General features: G+C 41.7%; 1 protein-coding gene across 3 annotated transcripts in view; it reads right to left on the minus strand.

The window, feature by feature from the left end:
- The window catches only part of Spop (speckle type BTB/POZ protein), a 78707-nt gene extending 66152 nt beyond the window's left edge, over positions 1–12555 (minus strand). The window contains exons 1-2 of one of the 3 annotated variants that reach the window (XM_085829629.1): positions 12505–12555; positions 12230–12302 (exon numbers count right to left, since the gene is read on the minus strand). The gene's annotated coding sequence lies outside the window, so the exon portion shown is untranslated. The other 2 variants (XM_085829630.1, XM_085829628.1) reach the window with 2 other exon arrangements.
- Positions 12556–12759: the final 204 nt, after the last annotated feature.

The following is a 12759-nucleotide window of genomic DNA, read 5'->3' on the forward strand; positions in this document are numbered from 1 at the left end:
AATACTGCAGAAACAAATAGGCTCTTCCTCAAAAACAAGGTAGAAGGCAAGAAATGACTTCTGAAAGTTATCCTCTGATCCTTACAAACTCACAGTAGCACATATGTGCTCATTCATATTCTCTCTCTCTCTCTTCCTCTCTCTTCCTCTCTCTCTCTCTCTCACCTGTGTGTGTGTGTGTGTGTGTGTGTGTGTGTGCGTGCGCGCGCACAAACAACAATAATAAAAGGATATAGAATGCTAGGAGTGCTCACACCTTTCATCCCAGGACTTAGGAGGCAGAGGCAGGCAGATCTGGTCTACATAGTAAGTTCCAAGACACCACAGATAAGTAAAAAGATTGTCTCAAAAAGAAGCATGCTTTTAATTCCAGCACTCAGGAGGCAGAGACAGGTATATCTCTGTGAGTTAGAGGCTAGCTTGGTCTACAGAGTAAGTTCCAGAACAGCCAGAGCTAAATAGAGAAACCCTGTCTTGAAAAATTAAACAATCAAGGATATAGAACCAGATATTAAAATTTAGTGTCTATCTTCTATTAAGGTAGACATTAAAGGGACTTAAAACCAAACTTACTAATTTTTCAAGTTTTTTGTTTATTTGGTTGGTTGATTTTGTTTTTTCAAGACAGAGTTTCTCTATATAGCCCTGGATATCCTGAAACTCACTCTGCAGACCAGGCAGGCCTTGAACTCACAGAGATCTGCTTTCCTCTTGCCTTCCAAGTGCTGGGATTAAAGGTATGTACCACCACTTGGCTCAATTTTTTTTCTTTTAAATACTACTTAGTTTAATACAAGATGAGGACTTCAGTTTGTTTATTTTGAGACAGAGTCTCACTATATAGCCCTGGCTGGCTTAGAACTTACTACATAGACCAAGCTGACCTCAAATTCAAGAGATCCACCTGCTTGCTTGAGTACTGGGATTAAAGTGACATAACTTTATTTTTAAAGTTAAAAAAAAATTCTTAAAACATTTTTCTTGACATTTTCTTTTTAAATATATTTTCTTTATTTTAATATATGTATTTAGTGTGTGCATGCCATGGCATACAAAGTAATGGTTAGAGGACAACCTGTAGGAGTCAATTCTCTTCTTCCACCGTGGTGGTGGCAAGCACCTTTACCTGCTGAGCCATCTCTCCAACCCTGTATCCTAAGTTCTAATTTAGTAATGACCAATAGATACAACCCACATTTTAAAGACAAACAAAAAACCCTCAAGACACTAAGAACTTTAAGATTGTAAGGAGTCTTAAGATTCATCATTACTCAAAATTTGTCTCTAATTCCAGCCATCCCCCCCTCACTTCTATTTATATCAAACTTCCCCTTCCCCATAAACAACTGGAGTTGAACCTGGGGCACATATGTGGCCCATGGGAAATCAAGCCTTGGCCTGACCGAATCAGATCTCCCTCAGGAATCTGAATTAAGCCTCATGGAAACTGAAGTTTATTTATAGAGCACCAGAGTCTACCAGTTCTTACTGCTGAAGTCCATGCAACTGTTTTGGTTCGAGGCCTTTCTAAAATCTATCTGTTTAGCTTTTGTTGTGTTATACAGCTGCTATAGATCTTTTTGATAATCTTGTTTAAGTAGGTCCCATTTCCTTATTATTAGGGTTTTAACGACTGGGCAGGGTGGCTCACACTTGTAATCCCAGCATTTAGGAAGTTGAGTCAGGAGGATTGCCACAAATTGGAAGCCAGTCTGAGATAAACTGAGATCATGTCTTAAAAATAACAACAGACAGAGAGAGAGAGAGAGAGAGGGAGAGGGAGAGGGAGAGGGAGAGGGAGAGGGAGAGGGAGAGGGAGAGGGAGAGGGAGAGGGAGAGGGAGAGGGAGAGGGAGAGGGAGAGGGAGAGGGAGAGGGAGAGGGAGAGGGAGAGGGAGAGGGAGAGGGAGAGGGAGAGGGAGAGGGAGAGGGAGAGGGAGAGGGAGAGGGAGAGGGAGAGGGAGAGGGAGAGGGAGAGGGAGAGGGAGAGGGAGAGGGAGATCTTTTGTTTTGTTGGTTTTTTGAGACAGGGTTTCTCTGTATAGCCCTGGCTGTCCTGGAACTCACTTTGTAGACCAGGCTAGCCCCGAACTCAGAAATCCGCCTGTCTCTGCCTTCCATGTGCTGGGATTAAAGGCGTGCACCACCACCACCCAGTTTTTATTGGTGTTTTTATACAATCATAACAGGTCACTTTCCACATGAAGATCTTATCTCTATATAAAAATAATGACCACACAAACAAAACAGTGAGTTGAAATTAATTAGTTAATTGATAAGACAGCAAGGTTTAATTTTTCCTCCTTTTGGAGGTCATGATATATCACATGAACATATTTCAATGTCAAATGACTACATTAAAATGTACCAACCAAGCCAGGCAGTGGTGGTGGCCCACGCCTTTAATCCCAGCACTTGGGAGGCAGAGACAGAAGGATGTCTGAGTTCAAGGCCAGTCTGGTCTACAGAGTGAGTTCCAGGACTGCCAGGGCTACACAGAGAAACCCTGTCTCCAAAAAAAACAAAAACCAACAAAAAAAAAATTAAAAAAAAAAAATTGTACCAATCAACCAAATAGGGTTTTTTCAAGGAGCTTGATGAACATAAAAAGGAGACATTGAGCCTTGCTTGTCAGACAAGAACAATTACTGTAAGTCTCTGATAAGAAAAGCAGTACAGTAATAGCACAAGAAGGCCAGCCAGCCAACGGCACATAAAGAGACTAGAGAGAAAACCCTCATACACACAAACACAGATGACATTTTAACAAGAGTAGGAAACAGCTGGATTTTCCAAAACATGGAGCTGGGTCACAGAGTTATCCTCATGGAAAAGTAGATCCATGGCTTAAGGCTTTCTTATAGAAAAAAGTTTAATCATTCCCACACTGAATATCAAAATAAATTGACAGTAGAGAACTATATGTAAAAAAGCAAAACTATAAACACATATGAGAAAATAAGACTTAATTATTACCCTAATATAAGAGAATTCCTTCTGTAAAGCAAGCACATACAGAGAAAACAGAACAAAACAAAACAAACAAACAAAACCAGGTATAGTAGCATATGACTTCAAGCCTGGCACTAGGGAAGCAGAAAAAGCATAAGTTTGAAGCCAGAGTAGGTTATACAAACATCAAAAGGACAACAAAGTAGGTCTGACATAGTTTATCCTGGTCATGAAGACTCACACTTGTATTCTAGACTCTAAGACTGGAGAGACTGAGGAAGGAGGATCATGAGTTTCAAGCCAGCCCAGCTACTGAGTGAAACTCAGTCCCAAAAACAAACCTTGGGGACTGGAGAGCTGGCTCAGCAGTTAAAAGCACATATTACTCTTCCAGAGAACCAGAATTCAGTTCCCACATCCTGTGGCGCAAAACCACCAGCAGCTCCAGCTCCAAGGGATCTGACGCCCTCTTGTGGTCCGCATGGCCACCCACATACTCATAGCACACAGACACATAAACAAACAAACAAACAGAAAAACATAATGAACCTTTTAAAAATTAAAGATAAATAAAATAAAACTTACAACTCAACTTCAATAAAAGATAAAGCTAAAAAAAGAATTCAACAACACCCGTTAGGATGCCAGTACCAAGAAGAAAAAAAGTGTTGGTAAGGATGTGGAGAACTTGGAACGTCTGTGTTGATGGGAATATAAAATGGTACAGGCACCATGAAAAATGGAACGAAGGATCTTGAAAAAAAACATCAAAAATAGAATTACCACATGATCTAGGAATTCTAACTCTAGATCTATACACTAAAGAATTGAAAGCAATATTTTAAAGAGAAGTTTGTATAGCTATTATTCATAGCATTTCTAAGTTAGATTCTGGAAATCAACATAACAATGCCAGGCAAAGGGGCTGGAGAAATAATCAGCTCAGTTGCTAAGAGCACTGGTTGCTCTTCCAGAGACCCCAGGGTTTGGGTCATAGCACCCAATGGCAACCTGTAACTACCTGTCATTTCTTCTCCAAGTGATTCAATGACTCAACACCCTCTTCTGGCCTCTGTGGACACACACACACACACACACACACACACACACACACACAGAGGCAAACACTCAAACATAAACTAAAAATAAATAAATCTTTTTAATAAAAGAGTTTTTTTTTTTTAAAGGCTGGGCATGACTCAGGCTTATAATCCCAGTGCTGGGAAGACAGTTAAAAGCATCCTAGGGGAACCTTGCAATCTACAATCTACAATCTACACCAATTGTTAAGCTCCAGCTCCAGGCCAATAAGAGACATGTCTCAAAGAACTTGGTCAGTGTTCCTGGAATGATACCCAAAGTTGCCCTCTGGCCTTTACATACATACAAAACACACATAAGAAATGATTTTGTATAACTGGGTGATGGTATGTGAGTGGCATTGTTCTTTATACTTTTCTACATGTTTAAAGTAGATCATATTTAAGATTATTATTTTGGGCAGTGAATATGAGTGCATGTGGAGGCAAAGGTCACCATCAGGTGTCTTCTTCAGTCATTTTCCCTTGTGTTTTGAGACAGGCTCTTTCACTGAACCTGGAGTTCACTGATTTGGCTAGACTGTCAAGCCCCAGGAATATTTCTGTCTCTGCCTCCTGGCACTGGAATTATGGGTATGAGGTACCATGCTGGCTTTTTATAGGTTCTAGAGATCTCAATTCAATTTACCAACTGAGTTCTCTCTAGCCCCTACTTTGTGTGTTTTTAAAGATTTATTTTATGTATGTGAATGCACTGTCTCTCTCTTCAGACACACCAGAAGAAGGCATCAGATCCCACTGTAGATGGTTTTAAGCCACCAGGTGGTTGCTGAGAATTGAACTCAGGACCTCTGGAAGAGCAGTCAGTGCTCTCCAGCCCCCTCTTTTTGTGTTCTTAAGGCAAGATCTCACTGTGTGGCCCTGACTGCCCTGGACCACCACACATAGATCAGACTGTCCTTGAATAGAACTGCCTCTACCATCCAAGTACTGGATATACAGGTGTGCACCAGTACAGCCAACTTACAATTTAAAACTTAAGGCCAGCAGTACAAATGATGTTCAACATTGAAAAGCTTATTTTTATTTATAGCAAACTTCTACATGGCTGCCTTTTTATAAATATCAGGTAAAAGAATATATACATCTCAATTTAGGGAGATAAATAATTACAAGTACATTTTTCCTCTTACAAATACAAAAGATCTGCAGACAGGAGAAATTAGAACTTTTTTGAAAAAAATGTGTAAGCCCTCTCGAAGGTAGCTGGTGATGGCAGGAAAATTTATGCCAACAGCTTCTTACGACAGTCAAGAGTAATGGTGATTGTATCAAGGAAGACTTACTGTATGTTAATACCTACTCTTGTGATCTGTATCCAGTTTCCATAAAGCTGCATGGCTAGCTTTGCTATATACAGAGAACACGCTTGCAGCTTCTGGCCAAGTCTATGAAAATGTGACTACCACATCTAAGAGATGGCTCAGTTGGTAAAAGCACTTGGTGTCAAGCCTGACAACCTGAGCTTCATCCCTGAGACCCACGTGGTAGAAATAGAGAACCAACTCTTGGAAGTTATACTGTGACCTCCACACATGCCCGGTGGTACACATGTAACCTGAAATGCACATGTTTACACACACACACACACACATACAAAATAAATGAATAATTCAAAAATACATAAAATATTGACTATAGTAATAAGAATAACGGCCCAGATGTTCCTTCAAAACTCTAATTTTAAAGTATTTTCCTGTAATGGGAGTTTTATAAATACAAAAGTGAAAGAAGGAACTGGATCCAATTTATTAGCAAATATGTCCACAGAGCCTTGCTGAGTAATTTTACCATGCCTGAAAACAAACACAAGAAACAGGTGTGCTTCCTCAAATACACAAGCAGAATGTAATGTGGAGCCAGTATTGTTATGAAACCAGACTGAGAATAAATAACCTTATAAATATGACAAGATGGTAAAGAGAACTTGGGAATTGGATTTCAGATAGGTATCAGAATATTGTTATTGTCTGGCTCTGAGTAACATAAAATTATTCAAAGTCTCCCTGCATAGGAAACATCTCATTAAACATTTTTTACTAAGGCAAGAATTAGTCTAGATCCTAGGACCAGCTACAAATTAGCCTTCATTAGTGTGACAGAGTTGCAAAAAGCACTCAGATGAGCAGACATTTTCCCTAAGTCTACAGTACACAGTATCACAGGGTGCAGCAATGTTCCAGACCCTGAGTTAAGACAACTGGGAATCAGAGGTCATGGTTTGGCTGAAAAATTTCCCTAATTAAGAACAATTTGTCTTGCTCCTTTTTAAAAGATGAAAATCTAATGATAATGAAAAATATGCTGTAACAGCAGAATCTTACATAACATTCATGTAGAGAAATATATGTGGAAATTTTTAAAAGAAATGCTTTAACTGAGGAAAAGGAAAGCAAAGCAAATATTCACACACATCCGCACAAGTACTTCTTTTATACAACGTTAGAGCACATGCTCCACAAAGCTGTGCGACAGACAAACTCCCTGTGTTGCTATTGGATGCCTTACACTTCTGTTCCTCCTGCTCTGACCTCCCAAGTGCTTGGATCATACGGTGTGGGCCAGCAGCCCAGTTTAGGTGGTGCTAGGAATCCAATCCAGGGCTTTCTACATGCTAGGTAAGCACTCTAAGAACTGAGCTACATCCCAGCCCTCATTTCCTTATATTTCACCCTAGAAAAAAAAGTGACATTGCAACATTGCCCTGGGGGAGGGAACCTCCAATATTTTCTATAGCCAACTTTATGTTCATGTGGGATATAGCAATTCTTTCACTTGGGACACTACCTATCTTCACAAAGAATATTCAAGACAAAGACGTTGTGAGTTCTAAGATCTGGATCTTAGCAATGCCAGCAGCACAGAGTCAAACACTAGATATACAGAGTTAAAATAACGGCAACTTGGTTTTTCATAATTTAGCTGCAGAGCCCCATAAAGGGAATAAACAACCTAATTTACTAAAAGAGAAACTGCAGAAAGGTAAACTGTGAGGCTAGAGAGATGGCTCATTGGCTAAGAACACTGGCTGCTCCTCTAGAGGGCCCAGGTTCAAGTCCCAGCACCCACAGAGCAGTTCATAACTGTTCAGGAGATTTCTTCTTCTAGCCTCCAAGGGCACTGCATTCACACAGTGCACAGACATACATACAGGCCAGACACCATACACATAAAATAAAAATAGGGTTAACATTTTTAAAATAAGAAAGAAAGGAAAAGTAAGGACTGCACATCTGGGACAGAAAAAATACAGCCAGAAACTTCTTGTGCCAGAAAGCAAGGATGCACTCATATTGCTGAGCTGAGAGGACTCCAGAGGCAGAATAGAGAACATCTTGTGCATCGTAAAGAACGTTGTAACTGTTGGTAAGACACAATACATTAAAAGCCATGTGTGCAAGATGATACTAACAGAAAGAAAAAGCAACTATTCATTTGCTAGCAGTCAAGACGACAGCTGGAGCTACGGGGCTAACCCAAAGTAGAGTCTTACTTGCCTCTCAGGCTCCAGGCGTCAAATAAATCCCCAGAACGGTTGTTTGTCAGTAGCCTTTCTAAACTGCCTATTAATTATTATACCACCTCCTAGTTCTGAAAATATTAAATGGAAAGAAAGATTCACCTCAACCTTTTGTTGTAGAAACTGTAATTTCCTCCTAACTGATAAGGGAAAGTTTTATAGAAAATAAAAAACTAGCCGAAGGAAAAGAATGGCAGAATGTTTTAAATCACCATTTTACAACTACCTAATTGAGAAAGGGAAGGCCACCACATTAGGAAAGAGGCTACTAGGAAAGTAACAGTAGCCAGAATGGGACCATCTACAGACTATCTGCTAGTTATAGAAGGAAGACATTTCATTGAAAAGTCTGAGCTTTACCACCTTAAAACATACAACTAGCCAGGCGTGGTGGGCACGCCTTTAATCCCAGCACTTGGGAGGCAGAGGCAGGCGGATCTCTGAGTTCGAGGCCAGCCTGGTCTACAGAGTGAGTTCCAGGACAGCCAGGGCTACACAGAGAAACCCTGTCTCAAAAAAAAAAAAAAAAAAAAAGCACAAATTACTAAAACCAAGAATCAGGAAATTCTAAGAGGTGATATACACTAGAACACAGATGGCCTGGCCTGGCTGCTTCAAAACACAAAAGCCACTAATCCTGAGTAGCTTCAAACAGTTCTGAAACCAAAGAGATGTGTTTGAAGGGGAAAAAGACAAACAATGGTAGGTACAGGGGTGCTCTCCTTTGAGGGGCAGAGGCAGGTGGCACTCTATGAATTTTAGGCCAGCTTGGTCTACAAAGTAAACTTTAGGCCAGCCAGGGCTACATCTTGTCTCAAAATATAAAATAAAATTTAAAATTACTCAAATTGCCTTGTCACAAACACTGTAAGAACTGAGTAAAACAATGTATTTCATCTAAAGGGTGGAATATATCTGAAATATAGAAAAGTTTGAATATTATACATCCTAACATGTACAGCATGTATACTTTTTATAATACAGCAAGTGTGAACAATTAAAGTGGTAGACAGAAGGGTAATAACTGTACCTTTCTACTTTTCTGTAAGTTTGAACATTCAATAGTTGAAGAAAAACAAACAACACACACCTCAGCACACACTTCCTCCAGAAAGCCCTCCCAAACTAACTCTCTTCCAGTCCTTCGTCACTCCTCTCAGGTCTTCTCAGGGTAGAAGACAGGCATAGTATTATTTACTTTTATTTTCTGACTTCTATTTCACATAGTCAGTACATCTGGTAAGATCACAATCTCCTTCAGGTACATCTCTTCATTCATTCATTCATTCTTTTGGGGGAGACTGGATCTGGGAGGGGTGCGGGGTCTCACTATAAAGTTCTAGCTGGCCTTAAACCCACATCCATCTGCCTGCCTCTGCCTCTTGAGTACTGGGATTAAAGGTGTACTCCAACATACCCAGCCTTTTCTCTTTCTTTACAGCTCATAATAAGGCATTCTGCAGTCAGAAGACTGCTAAGGCCAACATTCTGGTGGAGAAAAGAGACACTTAGCCACTGAGTTACCTTTTCAACTCAACAAAAAGCAGCTCACTTGCCTTTGCTCAAAGCTACCAAAATGATATCACAAAAAAGTTACATAAGCTTTTGGAGTTCCACACAAAGAAACTGGAACTGAGTGTGAAGAGGAGAACCCTAGAATCCAGGTCTCATAGGCCTTCCTAGAACTGCCCTGAGTCTGCTGTAACACAGGCGTATGTCTTTGTTCCTACGGCATCACTCTTTCATGACCTACAAAACGGTGACAGTCTGTCCACAACTTCTCGGTGTAAGGAAATTTATTAAACTATATAATGAACTTAAAATCTCAGAGAAAACACTGTATACGATTTTTAAATTATGAAAGTGTAGATTAGGAAACACACAGACGAGCTGTTGGCAATAATATAAATTCATACACCTCTGTAGAAAACAATACTGCCAACATTCAAAATGCATACACCCATTGATCTGGTACATTCACAAAAAAAATCTAATCCAATAGACACCAGAACACATAAAAAAATGAACTGTGGCTTTGAAAACCTAATGCTTACTAAACTTGTTGAACAATGGCATATCATATACAGAACAACCGTTGTCACTTAAGAGATACTACACATACTATATGAAATGATCACCAAGATAAATTGAAAAAATAAAAAATATACAGAGTGTCTAATCATTTGTGAAAAACAGAAACCAAAGGATCTGTCTGCGTCTGTGCTGTGCGGACGCTGGGAGGAGGAGCTGCTGCCTTTGAGAAGGTAAACTTGACGGGCAGGAGAACCATGGAAGGGTCTGCATTCTCACTGTGGAGCTTTTGGGTTGGGTTTTTTTTTTCCTTTGTTTTAAACATCTATTACCTTTTATTTCTAAACAAATTTCTGCACCAATATGAATTAATTAACAACTTATCTTAATCCTAAAAGCATCCCAAGCCTTTGCATGATGAAAAACTTAAATAAGGCTTTCAGTGAACTCAGAGATAAAGTGTTTCCAGATAAGAACAAAGCATCCAAATGAAGAAAGCTTACAGAGAAGACAGACAGGGATTACCTCACTAGCTTCACTTCTAGATTTTACAACAGCCTGATCCAGGCAAGGACGTACACCTCATAAAGTACTTCCCAGTACCATACTAGCCTCTGCAATAACTCTTTTAAGAGGTGTAGTCACCAAAATACCAAAAGGACGCCAAGTGCCCTGATCCTAAATGTGAAGTTGACACAGTAACTTGTACGGCTGGGGATGTTGAGGGGTGAGGGTAGGGGTGGGAGACTGAGGATCCAGCTCTTTCCCAACACAGGATGATGTATGTTCTCCTGCCCCCAGCCCCTGTGCTGCTCTATGTCATCCTCTGGATCCAAGTGCAACATGGCAACCGGAAACAGCACAATAGACAGCTGAACCACAGAAAGCCCAGTTAAATGAGGAAGTGAGAAGTGTTCATACACTTTCAAGCCCAAGAACATGAGGTTCTAGGGATAAAATACCAACCAAAATTATGTCTTGTGAGAATACCAAAGAAAGAACACAAAGGAAAAGGAATTTCAAAACAAGGCTGATTCATGTCCCACTCCCAAGAGTCTGAGACATTAGGCTAGCCAGACAACTGAAAAACAGAAGACGCCCCTCTTTTTTCCATTCTCTCCACCCAACAACAAGTTAGCTATTCATTTCAATACAATTCAGCAAACCTTTTGCTAGTAGGAAAGTGTTTATCTATGGGACCAAATGTATGCCTGGCACTCGGGAGGCAGAGGTAAGCAGATCTCTGTGAATACAGTCTTGAGACCAGCTTGGTCTTCATAGGGAATTCCATGCCAGTCATAGCTACATAAGAACTTGACTATGTCAAAAACAAACAAATAAAACACCTTTTCCTCTACATGGTAGAGCTAAGACAAAGTTTCTAAGAGGGACGGCACAGCACCAAACTAAAGAACCAACTGCAGTCTGTCAGCTAAAACCCTGGGTCCTAAGTCACTAGAATATTTTTGTAAAGTTCCTCATTTTAATTTTTTGGAACTTGCCAATATAAAAGAATTAGTGCTCAAATTATTTGAAACTAATACTTCTGGACAAGTTGTTCCAATTGTTTCTGATTGCCCCTGTTTCCATATGGTCACAACTAAACTATACAACTAAATGTATAACTAAACTGAAACACTATGGAAGAACTTACACACACACACACACACACAAAATGAACCAAATAGGTCACACTAAGTAAAAGGGCCGAAATGAAGCTACTGATTGCCATCTTGATTTCCGTTTTCTTGTTACCTCAAGTCTGTGTGTGGCACTTATCCCTTCCTTAGCTACTCTGTAAAGGCAACTCAGAATTTTACTAAAGAGAAATTCCCACCTTAGTTTCTTTTTTAATGGACCTTTTAACAAATCCTTTTTAACAAGACTATCAAAATCCCCTGCCAGAATAAACGAGTTGGACTTACTCCTAAACTTAGGGGAAGTTTGTAGTAAGGTTTCAGCATGACGACGGGAGTGGTGGAAAGGGAAGTAATACTAGAACTAGAAGTAGCAGTTAGTTTCAAAAAGAAGGGTCAGCGTGGGACACGTTGGCTCTAGGAGGCGTTGGTAGCCTGGGAGTCTCTAGGGCAACACCAGATGCAAATAGTGCTTTGTCCTTAAATCCCTCGCATAATTTAAATTCTCCCTCTCGGATCGGAGTGACAAGCTCACTATTGGGTGGCAAGTCTAGCGAAGAAGGCGGGCTCGTGGTCAAGGGGCTCTTTATCCCGCAGGTCCCTGCAAAACAGCAATGCGCATGCGTCCTGAAGCAGCGACCAGGCACCCGGAGCTCCTTCACATTCGAGCATGCGCAGTTCCCCATCTCGCCGCAGGCGACAGCTCACTATTTGGCTAGGGGGATGGGGTTGGGGATATGATGGTGAGGGAGGCAGGAGGCAGGGGGCGCGTTTGTGTTTCCAGAATGCTTGAGGTAGGAAGAACGGACGGCAGACTAGGCTCTGGCTTCCTCGGGCCAGGAAACCAACATAGGAAATGGGGCAGAGAATAGTACATTAGGGAAAGTGTGTGTTGGGGGGGGAGGGTTTAGTCACTTCTCAAGGAAAAGCCCCGCACCCCAACAGGCCAACCCCTTCTTCGACTCTTGACACACACATACACACACTCACCTGAGAACGGCGGCGACAGCTGCTGGTCCCTGTCCCCCTGCGCTCGCCTCATACTGCCCGCAACATCCGGGACCTGCGGGACCGCCGATACACAAATACACTCTTGGAGCGCGCACACATACAAACACATACACACACACACACACATACACACATACACACACACACACACACACCACACACACACACACACACACACCACACACACACACACCACACACACACACACACACATACACACACACACACACACACACATACACACCGACACACACCGGCCTGGGCGTCCTGTCGTCAGCACGTCGACGCAGCGAGCGCGTACCCGCCGGGCCCCACCCCGCGCGGCCTCCTCCCCCCGGCTTCCCGCCCCGCCCCACCCCGCCTCGCCCCGCCCCGTCCTGCCCCGCCCCACCCCGCCCCGCTCTGGACTCTCCAGCTCCTCCTCTTTTAAGACTCCGCCTACCTTCCCTAGTGCGCAAGCGTCGCGAGGTGGTGCCAGGGCCCGGGAATTTGAGCGGAAGGCGGGGCCA

The sequence above is a fragment of the Mus caroli genome, unplaced genomic scaffold, assembly GCF_978045245.1.
Source record: "Mus caroli unplaced genomic scaffold, Mus_caroli_1 scaffold_13, whole genome shotgun sequence".
In the NCBI taxonomy this organism is placed as follows: domain Eukaryota; kingdom Metazoa; phylum Chordata; class Mammalia; order Rodentia; family Muridae; genus Mus; species Mus caroli.